This window comes from Phyllobates terribilis, unplaced genomic scaffold, assembly GCF_046119375.1.
Source record: "Phyllobates terribilis strain yellow unplaced genomic scaffold, ASM4611937v1 Scaffold_2__4_contigs__length_985480577, whole genome shotgun sequence".
NCBI classification, from domain to species: domain Eukaryota; kingdom Metazoa; phylum Chordata; class Amphibia; order Anura; family Dendrobatidae; genus Phyllobates; species Phyllobates terribilis.
The window spans coordinates 36,976,188-36,997,343 of NW_027362762.1; the positions used below are offsets into that span (position 1 = coordinate 36,976,188).

Sequence of the window (21,156 nt, forward strand, 5' to 3'; positions counted from 1 at the left end):
ACATGGCTCAGCAGACAGTATCACACAGGATAGGATTAGATACACGGCTCAGCAGACGGTATCACACAGGATAGGATTAGATACACGGCTCAGCAGACAGTATCACACAGGATAGGATTAGATACACGGCTCAGTAGACAGTATCACACAGGAGAGGGTTAGATACACGGCTCAGCAGACAGTATCACACAGGAGAGGATTAGATACACAGCTCAGCAGACAGTATCACACAGTAGAGGATTAGATACACAGCTCAGCAGACAGTATCACACAGGAGAGGATTAGATACACGGCTCAGCAGACAGTATCACACAGGAGAGGATTAGATACACGGCTCAGCAGACAGTATCACACAGGAGAGGATTAGATACACGGCTCCTCAGATAGTATCACACAGGAGAGGATTAGATACACAGCTCAGCAGATAGTATCACACAGGATAGGATTAGATACACGGCTCAGCACACAGTATCACACAGGATAGGATTAGATACATGGCTCAGCAGACGGTATCACACAGGATAGGATTAGATACACGACTCAGCAGACAGTATCACACAGGATAGGATTAGATACACGGCTCAGCAGACAGTATCACACAGGATAGGATTAGATACACGGCTCAGGAGACAGTATCACACAGGATAGAATTAGATACACGGTTCAGTAGACAGTATCACACAGGATAGGATTAGATACACGGCTCAGCAGACGGTATCACACTGGATAGGATTAGATACACGGCTCAGCAGACAGTATCACACAGGATAGGATTAGATACACGGCTCAGCAGACAGTATCACACAGGATAGGATTAGATACACGGCTCAGCAGACGGTATCACACAGGACAGGATTAGATACATGGCTCAGAAGACAGTATCACACAGGATAGGATTAGATACACAGCTCAGCAGACGGTATCACACAGGATAGGATTAGATACACAGCTCAGCAGACAGTATCACACAGGATAGGATTAGATACACATCTCAGCAGACAGTATCACACAGGATAGGATTAGATACATGGCTCAGCAGACAGTATCACACAGGATAGGATTAGATACAGCTCAGCATACAGTATCACACAGGATAGGATTAGATACACGGCTCAGCAGACGGTATCACACAGGATAGGATTAGATACACGGCTCAGCAGACGGTATCACACAGGATAGGATTAGATACACGGCTCAGCAGACGGTATCACACAGGATAGGATTAGATACACGGCTCAGGAGACAGTATCACACAGGATAGGATTAGATACACGGCTCAGCAGACAGTATCACACAGGATAGGATTAGATACACGGCTCAGCAGACGGTATCACACAGGATATGATTAGATACACGGATCAGGAGACAGTATCACACAGGATAGGATTAGATACACGGCTCAGCAGACGGTATCACACAGGATAGGATTAGATACATGGCTCAGCAGACAGTATCACACAGGATAGGATTAGATACACGGCTCAGCAGACGGTATCACACAGGATAGGATTAGATACACGGCTCAGCAGACAGTATCACACAGGATAGGATTAGATACACGGCTCAGTAGACAGTATCACACAGGAGAGGGTTAGATACACGGCTCAGCAGACAGTATCACACAGGAGAGGATTAGATACACAGCTCAGCAGACAGTATCACACAGTAGAGGATTAGATACACAGCTCAGCAGACAGTATCACACAGGAGAGGATTAGATACACGGCTCAGCAGACAGTATCACACAGGAGAGGATTAGATACACGGCTCAGCAGACAGTATCACACAGGAGAGGATTAGATACACGGCTCCTCAGATAGTATCACACAGGAGAGGATTAGATACACAGCTCAGCAGATAGTATCACACAGGATAGGATTAGATACACGGCTCAGCACACAGTATCACACAGGATAGGATTAGATACATGGCTCAGCAGACGGTATCACACAGGATAGGATTAGATACACGACTCAGCAGACAGTATCACACAGGATAGGATTAGATACACGGCTCAGCAGACAGTATCACACAGGATAGGATTAGATACACGGCTCAGCAGACAGTATCACACAGGATAGAATTAGATACACGGTTCAGTAGACAGTATCACACAGGATAGGATTAGATACACGGCTCAGCAGACGGTATCACACTGGATAGGATTAGATACACGGCTCAGCAGACAGTATCACACAGGATAGGATTAGATACACGGCTCAGCAGACAGTATCACACAGGATAGGATTAGATACACGGCTCAGCAGACGGTATCACACAGGACAGGATTAGATACATGGCTCAGAAGACAGTATCACACAGGATAGGATTAGATACACAGCTCAGCAGACGGTATCACACAGGATAGGATTAGATACACAGCTCAGCAGACAGTATCACACAGGATAGGATTAGATACACGTCTCAGCAGACAGTATCACACAGGATAGGATTAGATACATGGCTCAGCAGACAGTATCACACAGGATAGGATTAGATACAGCTCAGCATACAGTATCACACAGGATAGGATTAGATACACGGCTCAGCAGACGGTATCACACAGGATAGGATTAGATACACGGCTCAGCAGACAGGATCACACAGGATAGGATTAGATACACAGCTCAGCAGACGGTATCACACAGGATAGGATTAGATACCCGGCTCAGCAGACGGTATCACACAGGATAGAGTTAGATACACTGCTCAGCACACAGTATCACACAGTATAGGATTAGATACACGGCTCAGCACACAGTATCACACAGTATAGGATTAGATACACGGCTCAGCAGACAGTATCATACAGGAGAGGATTAGATACACGGCTCAGCAGACAGTATCACACAGGATAGGATTAGATACACGGCTCAGCAGACAGTATCACACAGGATAGGATTAGATACACGGCTCAGCAGACAGTATCACACAGGAGAGGGTTAGATACACGGCTCAGCAGACAGTATCACACAGGAGAGGATTAGATACACGGCTCAGCAGTCAGTATCACACAGGATAGGTTTAGATACACGGCTCAGCAGACAGTGTCACACAGGATAGGATTAGATACAGCTCAGCATACAGTATCACACAGGATAGGATTAGATACATGGCTCAGCAGACAGTATCACACAGGATAGGATTAGATACACGGCTCAGCAGACAGTATCACACAGGAGAGGATTAGATACACGGCTCAGCAGACAGTATCACACAGGAGAGGGTTAGATACACGGCTCAGCAGACAGTATCACACAGGAGAGGATTAGATACACGGCTCAGCAGACAGTATCACACAGGAGAGGGTTAGATACACGGCTCAGCAGACAGTATCACACAGGATAGGAATAGATACACGGCTCAGCAGACAGTATCACACAGGAGAGGGTTAGATACACGGCTCAGCAGACAGTATCACACAGGAGAGGGTTAGATACACGGCTCAGCAGACAGTATTACACAGGAGAGGATTAGATACACGGCTCAGCAGACAGTATCACACAGGATAGGATTAGATACATGGCTCAGCAGACAGTATCACACAGGATAGGATTAGATACCGCTCAGCAGACAGTATCACACAGGATAGGATTAGATACACAGCTCAGCAGAGAGTATCACACAGGATAGGATTAGATACACGGCTCAGCAGACGGTATCACACAGCATAGGATTAGATACACGGCTCAGCAGACAGTATCACACAGGATAGGATTAGATACACGGCTCAGCAGACGGTATCACACAGGATAGGATTAGATACACGGCTCAGCAGACAGTATCACACAGGATAGGATTAGATACACGGCTCAGCAGACGGTATCACACAGGACAGGATTAGATACATGGCTCAGAAGACAGTATCACACAGGATAGGATTAGATACACAGCTCAGCAGACGGTATCACACAGGATAGGATTAGATACACGGATCAGGAGACAGTATCACACAGGATAGGATTAGATACACGTCTCAGCAGACAGTATCACACAGGATAGGATTAGATACACGGCTCAGCAGACAGTATCACACAGGATAGGATTAGATACACAGCTCAGCAGACAGTATCACACAGGATAGGATTAGATACACAGCTCAGCAGACAGTATCACACAGGATAGGATTAGATACAGCTCAGCATACAGTATCACACAGGATAGGATTAGATACACGGCTCAGCAGACGGTATCACACAGGATAGGATTAGATACACGGCTCAGCAGACAGTATCACACAGGAGAGGGTTAGATACACGGCTCAGCAGACAGTATCACACAGGATAGGATTAGATACACGGCTCAGCATACAGTATCACACAGGATAGGATTAGATACAGCTCAGCAGACAGTATCACACAGGATAGGATTAGATACAGCTCAGCAGACAGTATCACACAGGAGAGGATTAGATACACAGCTCAGCAGACAGTATCACACAGGAGAGGATTAGATACATGGCTCAGCAGACACTATCACACAGGAGAGGATTAGATACACGGCTCAGCAGACAGTATCACACAGGAGAGGATTAGATACACGGCTCAGCAGACAGTATCACACAGGAGAGGATTAGATACACGGCTCAGCAGACGGTATCACACAGGTTAGGATTGGATACACAGCTCAGCAGACAGTATCACACAGGAGAGGATTAGATACACGGCTCAGCAGACAGTATCGCACAGGAGAGGATTAAATACACGGCTCAGCAGACAGTATCACACAGGAGAGGATTAGATACACAGCTTAGCAGATAGTATCACACAGGATAGGATTAGATACACGGCTCAGCACACAGTATCACACAGGATAGGATTAGATACATGGCTCAGCAGACGGTATCACACAGGATAGGATTAGATACACGACTCAGCAGACAGTATCACACAGGATAGGATTAGATACACGGCTCAGCAGACAGTATCACACAGGATAGGATTAGATACACGGCTCAGCAGACAGTATCACACAGGATAGAATTAGATACACGGTTCAGTAGACAGTATCACACAGGATAGGATTAGATACACGGCTCAGCAGACGGTATCACACTGGATAGGATTAGATACACGGCTCAGCAGACAGTATCACACAGGATAGGATTAGATACACGGCTCAGCAGACAGTATCACACAGGATAGGATTAGATACACGGCTCAGCAGACGGTATCACACAGGACAGGATTAGATACATGGCTCAGAAGACAGTATCACACAGGATAGGATTAGATACACAGCTCAGCAGACGGTATCACACAGGATAGGATTAGATACACAGCTCAGCAGACAGTATCACACAGGATAGGATTAGATACACGTCTCAGCAGACAGTATCACACAGCATAGGATTAGATATACGGCTCAGCAGACAGTATCACACAGGATAGGATTAGATACATGGCTCAGCAGACAGTATCACACAGGATAGGATTAGATACAGCTCAGCATACAGTATCACACAGGATAGGATTAGATACACGGCTCAGCAGACGGTATCACACAGGATAGGAGTAGATACACGGCTCAGCAGACAGGATCACACAGGATAGGATTAGATACACAGCTCAGCAGACGGTATCACACAGGATAGGATTAGATACACAGCTCAGCAGACAGTATCACACAGGATAGGATTAGATACACGGCTCAGCAGACAGTATCACACATGATAGGATTAGATACAGCTCAGCATACAGTATCACACAGGATAGGATTAGATACATGGCTCAGCAGACAGTATCACACATGATAGGATTAGATACAGCTCAGCATACAGTATCACACAGGATAGGATTAGATACACGGCTCAGCAGACAGTATCACACAGGATAGGATTAGATACAGCTCAGCATACAGTATCACACAGGATAGGATTAGATACACGGCTCAGCAGACGGTATCACACAGGAGAGGGTTAGATACACGGCTCAGCAGACAGTATCACACAGGAGAGGGTTAGATACACGGCTCAGCAGACAGTATCACACAGGATAGGATTAGATACACGGCTCAGCAGACAGTATCACACAGGAGAGGGTTAGATACACGGCTCAGCAGACAGTATCACACAGGATAGGATTAGATACACGGCTCAGCATACAGTATCACACAGGATAGGATTAGATACAGCTCAGCAGACAGTATCACACAGGATAGGATTAGATACAGCTCAGCAGACAGTATCACACAGGAGAGGATTAGATACACAGCTCAGCAGACAGTATCACACAGGAGAGGATTAGATACATGGCTCAGCAGACACTATCACACAGGAGAGGATTAGATACACGGCTCAGCAGACAGTATCACACAGGAGAGGATTAGATACACAGCTCAGCAGATAGTATCACACAGGATAGGATTAGATACACGGCTCAGCAGACAGTATCACACAGGATAGGATTAGATACACGGCTCAGCAGACAGTATCACACAGGATAGGATTAGATACATGGCTCAGCAGAGAGTATCACACAGGAGAGGATTAGATACACGGCTCAGCAGACAGTATCACACAGGATAGGATTAGATACACGGCTCAGCAGACGGTATCACACTGGATAGGATTAGATACACGGCTCAGCAGACAGTATCACACAGGATAGTATTAGATACACGGCTCAGCAGACAGTATCACACAGGATAAGATTAGATACACGGCTCAGCAGACGGTATCACACAGGATAGGATTAGATACATGGCTCAGCAGAGAGTATCACACAGGATAGGATTAGATACACGGCTCAGCAGACGGTATCACACTGGATAGGATTAGATACACGGCTCAGCAGACAGTATCACACAGGATAGGATTAGATACACGGCTCAGTAGACAGTATCACACAGGATAAGATTAGATACACGGCTCAGCACACAGTATCACACAGGATAGGATTAGATACATGGCTCAGCAGACGGTATCACACAGGATAGGATTAGATACACGACTCAGCAGACAGTATCACACAGGATAGGATTAGATACACGGCTCAGCAGACAGTATCACACAGGATAGGATTAGATACACGGCTCAGCAGACAGTATCACACAGGATAGAATTAGATACACGGTTCAGTAGACAGTATCACACAGGATAGGATTAGATACACGGCTCAGCAGATAGTATCACACAGGATAGGTTTAGATACACGGCTCAGCAGACAGTATCACACAGGATAGGATTAGATACAGCTCAGCATACAGTATCACACAGGATAGGATTAGATACACGGCTCAGCAGACAGTATCACACAGGATAGGATTAGATACACGGCTCAGAAGACAGTATCACACAGGATAGGATTAGATACACAGCTCAGCAGACGGTATCACACAGGATAGGATTAGATACACAGCTCAGCAGACAGTATCACACAGGATAGGATTAGATACACATCTCAGCAGACAGTATCACACAGGATAGGATTAGATACACGGCTCAGCAGACAGTATCACACAGGATAGGATTAGATACAGCTCAGCATACAGTATCACACAGGATAGGATTAGATACACGGCTCAGCAGACAGTATCACACAGGATAGGATTAGGTACACGGCTCAGCAGACAGTATCACCCAGGAGAGGGTTAGATACACGGCTCAGCAGACAGTATCACACAGGATAGGATTAGATACACGGCTCAGCAGACGGTATCACACAGGAGAGGATTAGATACATGGCTCAGCTGAGAGTATCACACAGGATAGGATTAGATACACGGCTCAGCAGACGTTATCGCACAGGATAGGATTAGATACATTGCCCAGCAGATAGTATCACACAGGATAGGATTAGATACACAGCTCTGCAGACAGTATCACATAGAATAGAATTAGATACACGGCTCAGCACACAGTATCACACAGGATAGGATTAGATACACGGTTCAGCAGACGGTATCACACAGGATAGGATTAGATACACGGCTCGGCAGATAGTATCACACAGGATAGGATTAGATACACGGCTCAGCAGACAGTATCACACAGCATAGGATTAGAAACACGGCTCAGCAGACAGTATCACACAGGATAGGATTAGATACACGGCTCAGCAGACAGTATCACACAGCATAGGATTAGATACACGGCTCAGCAGACGGTATCACACAGGATAGGATTAGATACACGGCTCGGCAGACAGTATCACACAAGATAGGATTAGATACACGGCTCAGCAGACAGTATCACACAGGAGAGGATTAGATACACGGCTCAGCAGACAGTATCACACAGCATAGGATTAGATACACGGCTCAGCAGACAGTATCACACAGGATAGGATTAGATACACGGCTCAGCAGACGGTATCACACAGGATAGGATTAGATACACGGCTCAGCAGACAGTATCACACAGGATAGGATTAGATACACGGCTCAGCAGACGGTATCACACAGGACAGGATTAGATACATGGCTCAGAAGACAGTATCACACAGGATAGGATTAGATACACAGCTCAGCAGACGGTATCACACAGGATAGGATTAGATACACGGATCAGGAGACAGTATCACACAGGATAGGATTAGATACACGTCTCAGCAGACAGTATCACACAGGATAGGATTAGATACACGGCTCAGCAGACAGTATCACACAGGATAGGATTAGATACACAGCTCAGCAGACAGTATCACACAGGATAGGATTAGATACACAGCTCAGCAGACAGTATCACACAGGATAGGATTAGATACAGCTCAGCATACAGTATCACACAGGATAGGATTAGATACACGGCTCAGCAGACGGTATCACACAGGATAGGATTAGATACACGGCTCAGCAGACAGTATCACACAGGAGAGGGTTAGATACACGGCTCAGCAGACAGTATCACACAGGATAGGATTAGATACACGGCTCAGCATACAGTATCACACAGGATAGGATTAGATACAGCTCAGCAGACAGTATCACACAGGATAGGATTAGATACAGCTCAGCAGACAGTATCACACAGGAGAGGATTAGATACACAGCTCAGCAGACAGTATCACACAGGAGAGGATTAGATACATGGCTCAGCAGACACTATCACACAGGAGAGGATTAGATACACGGCTCAGCAGACAGTATCACACAGGAGAGGATTAGATACACGGCTCAGCAGACAGTATCACACAGGAGAGGATTAGATACACGGCTCAGCAGACGGTATCACACAGGTTAGGATTAGATACACAGCTCAGCAGACAGTATCACACAGGAGAGGATTAGATACACGGCTCAGCAGACAGTATCGCACAGGAGAGGATTAAATACACGGCTCAGCAGACAGTATCACACAGGAGAGGATTAGATACACAGCTTAGCAGATAGTATCACACAGGATAGGATTAGATACACGGCTCAGCACACAGTATCACACAGGATAGGATTAGATACATGGCTCAGCAGACGGTATCACACAGGATAGGATTAGATACACGACTCAGCAGACAGTATCACACAGGATAGGATTAGATACACGGCTCAGCAGACAGTATCACACAGGATAGGATTAGATACACGGCTCAGCAGACAGTATCACACAGGATAGAATTAGATACACGGTTCAGTAGACAGTATCACACAGGATAGGATTAGATACACGGCTCAGCAGACGGTATCACACTGGATAGGATTAGATACACGGCTCAGCAGACAGTATCACACAGGATAGGATTAGATACACGGCTCAGCAGACAGTATCACACAGGATAGGATTAGATACACGGCTCAGCAGACGGTATCACACAGGACAGGATTAGATACATGGCTCAGAAGACAGTATCACACAGGATAGGATTAGATACACAGCTCAGCAGACGGTATCACACAGGATAGGATTAGATACACAGCTCAGCAGACAGTATCACACAGGATAGGATTAGATACACGTCTCAGCAGACAGTATCACACAGCATAGGATTAGATATACGGCTCAGCAGACAGTATCACACAGGATAGGATTAGATACATGGCTCAGCAGACAGTATCACACAGGATAGGATTAGATACAGCTCAGCATACAGTATCACACAGGATAGGATTAGATACACGGCTCAGCAGACGGTATCACACAGGATAGGAGTAGATACACGGCTCAGCAGACAGGATCACACAGGATAGGATTAGATACACAGCTCAGCAGACGGTATCACACAGGATAGGATTAGATACACAGCTCAGCAGACAGTATCACACAGGATAGGATTAGATACACGGCTCAGCAGACAGTATCACACAGGATAGGATTAGATACATGGCTCAGCAGACAGTATCACACAGGATAGGATTAGATACAGCTCAGCATACAGTATCACACAGGATAGGATTAGATACACGGCTCAGCAGACAGTATCACACAGGATAGGATTAGATACAGCTCAGCATACAGTATCACACAGGATAGGATTAGATACACGGCTCAGCAGACGGTATCACACAGGAGAGGGTTAGATACACGGCTCAGCAGACAGTATCACACAGGAGAGGGTTAGATACACGGCTCAGCAGACAGTATCACACAGGATAGGATTAGATACACGGCTCAGCAGACAGTATCACACAGGAGAGGGTTAGATACACGGCTCAGCAGACAGTATCACACAGGATAGGATTAGATACACGGCTCAGCATACAGTATCACACAGGATAGGATTAGATACAGCTCAGCAGACAGTATCACACAGGATAGGATTAGATACAGCTCAGCAGACAGTATCACACAGGAGAGGATTAGATACACAGCTCAGCAGACAGTATCACACAGGATAGGATTAGATACAGCTCAGCATACAGTATCACACAGGATAGGATTAGATACATGGCTCAGCAGACAGTATCACACAGGATAGGATTAGATACAGCTCAGCATACAGTATCACACAGGATAGGATTAGATACACGGCTCAGCAGACAGTATCACACAGGATAGGATTAGATACAGCTCAGCATACAGTATCACACAGGATAGGATTAGATACACGGCTCAGCAGACGGTATCACACAGGAGAGGGTTAGATACACGGCTCAGCAGACAGTATCACACAGGAGAGGGTTAGATACACGGCTCAGCAGACAGTATCACACAGGATAGGATTAGATACACGGCTCAGCAGACAGTATCACACAGGAGAGGGTTAGATACACGGCTCAGCAGACAGTATCACACAGGATAGGATTAGATACACGGCTCAGCATACAGTATCACACAGGATAGGATTAGATACACGGCTCAGCAGACAGTATCACACAGGAGAGGGTTAGATACACGGCTCAGCAGACAGTATCACACAGGATAGGATTAGATACACGGCTCAGCATACAGTATCACACAGGATAGGATTAGATACAGCTCAGCAGACAGTATCACACAGGATAGGATTAGATACAGCTCAGCAGACAGTATCACACTGGATAGGATTAGATACACGGCTCAGCAGACAGTATCACACAGGATAGTATTAGATACACGGCTCAGCAGACAGTATCACACAGGATAAGATTAGATACACGGCTCAGCAGACGGTATCACACAGGATAGGATTAGATACATGGCTCAGCAGAGAGTATCACACAGGATAGGATTAGATACACGGCTCAGCAGACGGTATCACACTGGATAGGATTAGATACACGGCTCAGCAGACAGTATCACACAGGATAGGATTAGATACACGGCTCAGTAGACAGTATCACACAGGATAAGATTAGATACACGGCTCAGCAGACAGTATCACACAGGATAGGATTAGATACACGGCTCAGCAGACAGTATCACACAGGATAGGATTAGATACACGGCTCAGCAGACGTATCACACAGGACAGGATTAGATACATGGCTCAGAAGACAGTATCACACAGGATAGGATTAGATACACAGCTCAGCAAACGGTATCACACAGGATAGGATTAGATACACAGCTCAGCAGACAGTATCACACAGGATAGGATTAGATACACGGCTCAGCAGATAGTATCACACAGGATAGGTTTAGATACACAGCTCAGCAGACAGTGTCACACAGGATAGGATTAGATACAGCTCAGCATACAGTATCACACAGGATAGGATTAGATACACGGCTCAGCAGACAGTATCACACAGGATAGGATTAGATACACGGCTCAGCAGACGGTATCACACAGGAGAGGATTAGATACATGGCTCAGCAGACAGTATCACACAGGATAGGATTAGATACACGGCTCAGCAGAGAGTATCACACAGGATAGGATTAGATACACGGCTCAGCAGACAGTATCACACAGGATAGGATTAGATACACGGCTCAGCAGACAGTATCACACAGGATAGGATTAGATACAGCTCAGCATACAGTATCACACAGGATAGGATTAGATACACGGCTCAGCAGACAGTATCACACAGGATAGGATTAGGTACACGGCTCAGCAGACAGTATCACCCAGGAGAGGGTTAGATACACGGCTCAGCAGACAGTATCACACAGGATAGGATTAGATACACGGCTCAGCAGACGGTATCACACAGGAGAGGATTAGATACATGGCTCAGCTGAGAGTATCACACAGGATAGGATTAGATACACGGCTCAGCAGACAGTATCACACAGGATAGGATTAGATACACGGCTCAGCAGACGTTATCGCACAGGATAGGATTAGATACATTGCCCAGCAGATAGTATCACACAGGATAGGATTAGATACACAGCTCTGCAGACAGTATCACATAGAATAGAATTAGATACACGGCTCAGCACACAGTATCACACAGGATAGGATTAGATACACGGTTCAGCAGACGGTATCACACAGGATAGGATTAGATACACGGCTCGGCAGATAGTATCACACAGGATAGGATTAGATACACGGCTCAGCAGACAGTATCACACAGCATAGGATTAGAAACACGGCTCAGCAGACAGTATCACACAGGATAGGATTAGATACACGGCTCAGCAGACAGTATCACACAGCATAGGATTAGATACACGGCTCAGCAGACGGTATCACACAGGATAGGATTAGATACACGGCTCGGCAGACAGTATCACACAAGATAGGATTAGATACACGGCTCAGCAGACAGTATCACACAGGAGAGGATTAGATACACGGCTCAGCAGACAGTATCACACAGGATAGGATTGGATACACGGCTCAGCAGACAGTATCACACAGCATAGGATTAGATACACGGCTCAGCAGACAGTATCACGTAGGATAGGATTAGATACACGGCTCAGCAGACAGTATCACGTAGGATAGGATTAGAAACACGGCTCAGCAGACAGTATCACACAGGAGAGGATTAGATACACAGCTCAGCAGATAGTATCACACAGGATAGGATTAGATATCCGGCTCAGCACACAGTATCACACAGTATAGGATTAGATACACGGCTCAGCAGACAGTATCACACAGGATAGGATTAGATACACGGCTCAGCACACAGTATCACACAGTATAGGATTAGATACACGGCTCAGCACACAGTATCACACAGTATAGGATTAGATACCCGGCTCAGCACACAGTATCACACAGTATAGGATTAGATACACGGCTCAGCAGACAGTATCACACAGTATAGGATTAGATACACGGCTCAGCAGACAGTATCACACAGGAGAGGATTAGATACACGGCTCAGCAGACAGTATCACACAGGATAGGATTAGATACACGGCTCAGCAGACGGTATCACACAGGATAGGATTAGATACCCGGCTCAGCAGACGGTATCACACAGGATAGAGTTAGATACACTGCTCAGCACACAGTATCACACAGTATAGGATTAGATACACGGCTCAGCACACAGTATCACACAGTATAGGATTAGATACACGGCTCAGCAGACAGTATCATACAGGAGAGGATTAGATACACGGCTCAGCAGACAGTATCACACAGGATAGGATTAGATACACGGCTCAGCAGACAGTATCACACAGGATAGGATTAGATACACGGCTCAGCAGACAGTATCACACAGGACAGGATTAGATACACGGCTCTGCAGACAGTATCACACAGGATAAGATTAGATACACGGCTCAGCAGACAGTATCACACAGGAGAGGGTTAGATACACGGCTCAGCAGACAGTATCACACAGGAGAGGGTTAGATACACGGCTCAGCAGACAGTATCACACAGGAGAGGATTAGATACACGGCTCAGCAGTCAGTATCACACAGGATAGGATTAGATACACGGCTCAGCAGACAGTATCACACAGGATAGGATTAGATACATGGCTCAGCAGACAGTATCACACAGGATAGGATTAGATACCGCTCAGCAGATAGTATCACACAGGATAGGATTAGATACACGGCTCACCAGATGGTATCACACATGATAGGATTAGATACACGGCTCAGCACACAGTATCACACAGGATAGGATTAGATACACGGCTCAGCAGACGGTATCACACAGGATAGGATTAGATACACGGCTCAGCAGACGGTATCACACAGGATAGGATTAGATACACGGATCAGGAGACAGTATCACACAGGATAGGATTAGATACACGGCTCAGCAGACGGTATCACACAGGATAGAATTAGATACACGGCTCAGTAGACAGTATCACATAGGATAGGATTAGATACACGGCTCAGCAGACAGTATCACACAGGAGAGGGTTAGATACACGGCTCAGCAGACAGTATCACACAGGATAGGATTAGATACACGGCTCAGCAGACAGTATCACACAGGAGAGGATTAGATACACAGCTCAGCAGACAGTATCACACAGGAGAGGATTAGATACACAGCTCAGCAGACGGTATCACACTGGACAGGATTAGATACACAGCTCAGCAGATAGTATCACACAGGATAGGATTAGATACACGGCTCAGCACACAGTATCACACAGGATAGGATTAGATACATGGCTCAGCAGACGGTATCACACAGGATAGGATTAGATACACGACTCAGCAGACAGTATCACACAGGATAGAATTAGATACACGGCTCAGTAGACAGTATCACACAGGATAGGATTAGATACACGGCTCAGCAGACGGTATCACACTGGACAGGATTAGATACACAGCTCAGCAGACGGTATCACACAGGATAGGATTAGATACACAGCTCAGCAGACAGTATCACACAGGATAGGATTAGATACACGGCTTAGCAGACAGTATCACACAGGACAGGATTAGATACACAGCTCAGCAGACGGTATCACGCAGGATAGGATTAGATACACAGCTCAGCAGACAGTATCACACAGGATAGGATTAGATACACGGCTCAGCAGACAGTATCACACAGCATAGGATTAGATACACGGCTCAGCAGACAGTATCACACAGGAGAGGGTTAGATACATGGCTCAGCAGACAGTATCACACAGGATAGGATTAGATACAGCTCAGCATACAGTATCACACAGGATAGGATTAGATACACGGCTCAGCAGACGGTATCACACAGGATAGGATTAGATACACGGCTCAGCAGACAGTATCACACAGGAGAGGGTTAGATACACGGCTCAGCAGACAGTATCACACAGGATAGGATTAGATACACGGCTCAGCATACAGTATCACACAGGATAGGATTAGATACAGCTCAGCAGACAGTATCACACAGGAGAGGATTAGATACACAGCTCAGCAGACAGTATCACACAGTAGAGGATTAGATACATGGCTCAGCAGACACTATCACACAGGAGAGGATTAGATACATGGCTCAGCAGACGGTATCACACAGGTTAGGATTAGATACACGGCTCAGCAGACAGTATCACACAGGATAGGATTAGATACACGGCTCAGCAGAGAGTATCACACAGGATAGGATTAGATACACGGCTCAGCAGACGGTATCACACAGGATAGGATTAGATACACGGCTCAGCAGACAGTATCACACAGGATAGGATTAGATACATGGCTCAGCAGACAGTATCACACAGGATAGGATTAGATACACGGCTCAGCAGACAGTATCACACAGGATAGGATTAGATACACGGCTCAGCAGACAGTATCACACAGGATAGGATTAGATACACGGCTCAGCAGAGAGTATCACACAGGATAGGATTAGATACACAGCTCAGCAGATAGTATTACACAGGATAGGATTAGATACACGGCTCAGCAGACAGTATCACACAGGAGAGGATTAGATACACAGCTCAGCAGATAGTATCACACAGGATAGGATTAGATACACGGCTCAGCAGACAGTATCACACAGGATAGGATTAGATACACGGCTCAGCAGACAGTATCACACAGGATAGGATTAGATACACGGCTCAGCAGAGAGTATCACACAGGAGAGGATTAGATACACGGCTCAGCAGATGGTATCACACAGGATAGGATTAGATACACGGCTCAGCAGACAGTATCACACAGGATAGGATTAGATACACGGCTCAGCAGACAGTATCACACAGGATAGGATTAGATACACGGCTCAGCAGACAGTATCACACAGGATAGGATTAGATACACGGCTCAGCAGAGAGTATCACACAGGATAGGATTAGATACACGGCTCAGCAGACAGTATCACACAGGAGAGGATTAGATACACGGCTCAGCAGACGTTATCACACAGGATAGGATTAGATACACGGCTCAGCAGACAGTATCACACAGGATAGGATTAGATACACGGCTCAGCAGACGGTATCACACAGGATAGGATTAGATACACGGCTCAGCAGACGGTATCACACAGGATAGGATTAGATACACGGCTCAGCAGACGGTATCACACAGGATAGGATTAGATACACGGCTCAGCAGACGGTATCACACAGGATAGGATTAGATACACGGCTCAGCAGACAGTATCACACAGGATAGGATTAGATACACGGCTCAGCAGACAGTATCACACAGGAGAGGATTAGATACACGGCTCAGCAGACAGTATCACACAGGATAGGATTAGATACACGGCTCAGTATCACACAGGAGAGGATTAGATACACAACTCAGTATCACAGGATAGGATTAGATACACGGCTCAGTATCACACAGGATAGGATTAGATACATGCCTCCGTGTCACAGGATAGGATTAGATTCATGGCTCAGTATCACAGGATAGGATTAGATACACTGCTTTGTATCACACAGGATAAGATTAGATACACGGCTCAGTATCACAGGATAGGATTAGATACACGGCTTTGTATCACACAGGATAGGATTAGATACATGGCTCAGTATCACAGGATAGGATTAGATACACGGCTTTGTATCACACAGGATAGGATTAGATACACGGCTCAGTATCACAGAGGATAGGATTAGATACACAGCTCTGTATCACACAGGATAGGATTATATACACGGCTCCGTATCACAGGATAGGATTAGATACACGGCTCTGTATCACAGAGGATAGGATTAGATACACAGCTCTGTATCACACAGGATAGGATTATATACACGGCTCCGTATCACAGGATAGGATTAGATACACGGCTCAGTATCACAGAGGATAGGATTAGATACACGGCTCAGTATCACAGGATAGGATTAGATACACATTTCAGTATCACACAGGATTAGATACAGGTTGCTCTCGGCTGTCAGTCTCGTGTATCCGCTGTCCTGCAGGTTCGGGTACAGACATGTCGGGGGCGCTCTCTCTGGACTCGGTGACCCTGTTCCAGCAGGATCCTGGCGGTGTGACGTATCGTATCCCGGCTCTGCTCTTCTTCCCTCCATCTTCTTGGCCTTGGCGGAGAAGCGCTCGTCCCCCGATGATCAGGACGCCCTGTACCTGGTGGTACGGCGCGGTCGGGTGCAGCGCGGGGAGGTGCAGGTACCGACTCCTCATGTCACCTCTCTCCGCGTCTGATCTTGTGACTTTCCAACGTCTCCATCTGTTTTGCCTCCTTAGTGGGAAGACGCAATGCCGGTGAGCCACGCCAAGTTACCGGGGCACCGGACCATGAACCCCTGCCCGCTGTACCATCCCGACACCGACACCATCTTCCTCTTCTTCGTCTGTGTAAAAAGCGAAATCTCCGAGTTCCGGCAAATCATAACCGGCCGAAATGCCGCCCGGCTCTGCTACGTCACCAGCCGCGACCACGGCCAATCGTGGAGCCTACCGAAAGACGTGACGGAGGAGGTCCTGGGTGAGGACCTGAAGAGCTGCGCCACCTTGACGGTTGGCCCCGGTCACGGCGTCTGCTCTCCGTCGGGCAGGCTGATCGTGCCCGCGTACCTGTACTACATCCACTCCCGCGTCTGCGGCCTGCCCGTCCCCTGGAAGACCAAGCCCCACTCATTCATCTTCTACAGCGACGACCGCGGAGAGAGCTGGCACAAGGGCAGCGGACTGTGGCGGCAGAAGACAGTGGAGTGCGAGGTGGCCGAGGTGACCTGCAGCAGCGGCAACGACCTCCTGTACTGCAGCGCCAGGACCGGTCAGCGCTACCGGGTGGAGGCGACCAGCAGCCCCCAGTCCATGGAGTTCACAGATGCCCACTACAATAAAAGCCTGTGTGAGCCGCCTCATGGCTGCCAGGGCAGTGTGGTGAGCTACAGGCCTCCGGAGGCAACTCAGGACGAGGCGGACGGCGGGGAAGAGTCGCCCCTTCAGCATAGCGTCACGTCCTGGCTCCTCTACTCCCATCCCACCAGCAGCCGGGGCCGCGTGGACTTAGGAGTCTACTTGAATAAATCACCCCTTGTGCCGTCCACCTGGACCCCACCGTGGGTCATCAACGAGGGTCCCAGCGGGTACTCGGACCTGGCGGTGTGCCAGGACACTCACTCCTTCGCCTGCTTATTTGAATGCGGAAAGGACGCGGTGTGCGAAAAGATCGTCTTCCGGAGGTTCACGATGGACGAGCTGCTGAACAATTCCTCTAAGCCCTAATCACGAGTGTCGGGGCCTCCGCCAAGTCTCCGGGTGCCAAAAGTAACCCAGTATAGGAATGCACTGAGGGGCCACAAGATGGCGCCATCCACCACTCTCCTGACCCCCGATACACGCTCTCATACTGCTCATTGGATGGTGTCTGATCCCCCCCTGTAATTAACAGGTTCTATCCACTCCTCTCTATCATGGACACCTTAAAGGGATCTTCCCATGAACTATATCATCCCCATCCACGTGTCTGATGCCGTCTCTGCCCAGCACCACCTCACCCTCTGGAGCCGTCTCTGCCCAGCAACTCCTCACCCTCCGGAGCCGTCTCTGCCCAGCACCTCCTCATGCTCTGGAGCCGTCTCTGTCCTGCACCTTCTCACCCTCCGGAGTCGTCTCTGCCCTTCACCTCCTCACCCTCCGGAGCCGTCTCTGCCCTGAACTTCCTCACCCTTCGGAGCCCTCTCTGCCCTGCACCTCCTCACCCTCCGGAGTCTTTTCTGCCCTTCACCTCCTCACCCTCCGGAGCCGTCTCTGCCCAGCAACTCCTCACCCTCCGGAGTCGTTTCTGCCCTTCACCTCCTCACCCTCCGGAGTCGTCTCTGCTCTGCACCTCCTCACCCTCTGGAGCCGTCTGTGTCCTTCACCTCCTCATCCTCCGGAGCCGTATCTGCCCTTCACCTCCTCACCCTCCCGAGCCGTATCTGCCCAGCACCACCTCACCCTTCAGAGCCGTCTCTGCCCAGCACCTCCTCACCCTCCGGAGCCGTCTCTGCTCTGCACCTCCTCACCCTCCGGAGCCGTCTCTGCCCTGAACCTCTTCACCCTCCGGAGCCGTCTCTGCCCACCACCACCTCACCCTCCGGAGCCGTCTCTGCCCACCACCACCTCACCCTCTGGAGCCGTCTCTGCCCAGCAACTCCTCACCCTCCGGAGTCGTCTCTGCCCTGCACCTCCTCACCCTCCGGAGCCGTCTCTGTTCTGCAACTCCTCACCCTCCGGAGCTGTCTCTGTCCTGCACCTCCTCACCCTCCGGAGCCGTCTCTGTCCTGCACCTCCTCACCCTTCAGAGCCGTCTCTGCCCAGCACCTCTCCCTCCGTAGACGTCTCTGCTCTGCAACTCCTCACCCTCCGGAGCTGTCTCTGTCCTGCACCTCCTCACCCTCCGGAGCCGTCTCTGTCCTGCACCTCCTCACCCTTCAGAGCCGTCTCTGCCCAGCACCTCTCCCTCCGTAGACGTCTCTGCTCTGCACCTCCTCACCCTCCGGAGCCGTCTCTGCCCTGAACCTCCTCACCCTTCGGAGTCGTCCCTGACCTTAACCTCCTCACCCTCCGGAGCCGTCTGTGTCCTGCACCTCCTCACCCTCCGGAGTTGTCTCTGCCCAGCACCACCTCACCCTCCGGCATCGTATCTGCTCTGCACCTCCTCACCCTCCGGAGCCATCTCTGTCCTTCACCTCCTCACCCTCTGGAGCCGTCTCTGTCTTGCACCTCCTCACCCTCCGGGCTTGTTTCTGCCCAGCACCACCTCACCCTCCGGAGCCGTCTCTGCCCAGCCCCTCCTCACCCCCCAGAGCCGTCTCTGCCCAGCACCTCCTCACCCTCTGAAGCCGTCTCTGTCCTGCACCTCCTCACCCTCTGAAGCCGTCTCTGCCCTGCACCTCCTCACCCTCTGGAGTTGTCTCTGCCCTGCACCTCCTCACCCTCCGGATCCATCTCTACCATGCACCTCTTCACTCTCCGGAGCCGTCTCTGCCCTGCACCTCCTCATCCTCCGGAGCCGTATCTGCCCTTCACCTCCTCACCCTCCAAAGCCGTCTGTGCCCTGCACCTGCTCAACCTCCGAAGCTGCCTCTGCCATGCACCTCCTCACCCTCCAAAGCCGTCTCTGCCCTGCACTTCCTCATCCTCCAATTCCGACTCTGCCGTCCTCCTATTCACCGTCCGGAGCCGTCTCTGCCGTGCACCTCTACACCATCCAGAGCCGTCTGTGTCCTGCACCTCCTCACCCTCCGGAGTTGTCTCTGCCCAGCACCACCTCACCCTTCAGAGCCGTCTCTGCCCAGCACCTCCTCACCCTCCGGCATCGTATCTGCTCTGCACTTCCTCACCCTCCGGAGCCATCTCTGTCCTTCACCTCCTCACCCTCTGGAGCCGTCTCTGTCTTGCACCTCCTCACCCTCCGGGCTTGTTTCTGCCCAGCACCACCTCACCCTCCGGAGCCGTCTCTGCCCAGCCCCTCCTCACCCCCCAGAGCCGTCTCTGCCCAGCAC

At 48.8% G+C, this 21,156-nt stretch overlaps 1 pseudogene; it reads left to right on the forward strand.

Moving 5' to 3' along the window:
• Window positions 1–17,633: 17,633 nt before the first annotated feature.
• Window positions 17,634–18,892, forward strand: LOC141249250 (sialidase-3-like; annotated as a pseudogene).
• Window positions 18,893–21,156: the final 2,264 nt, after the last annotated feature.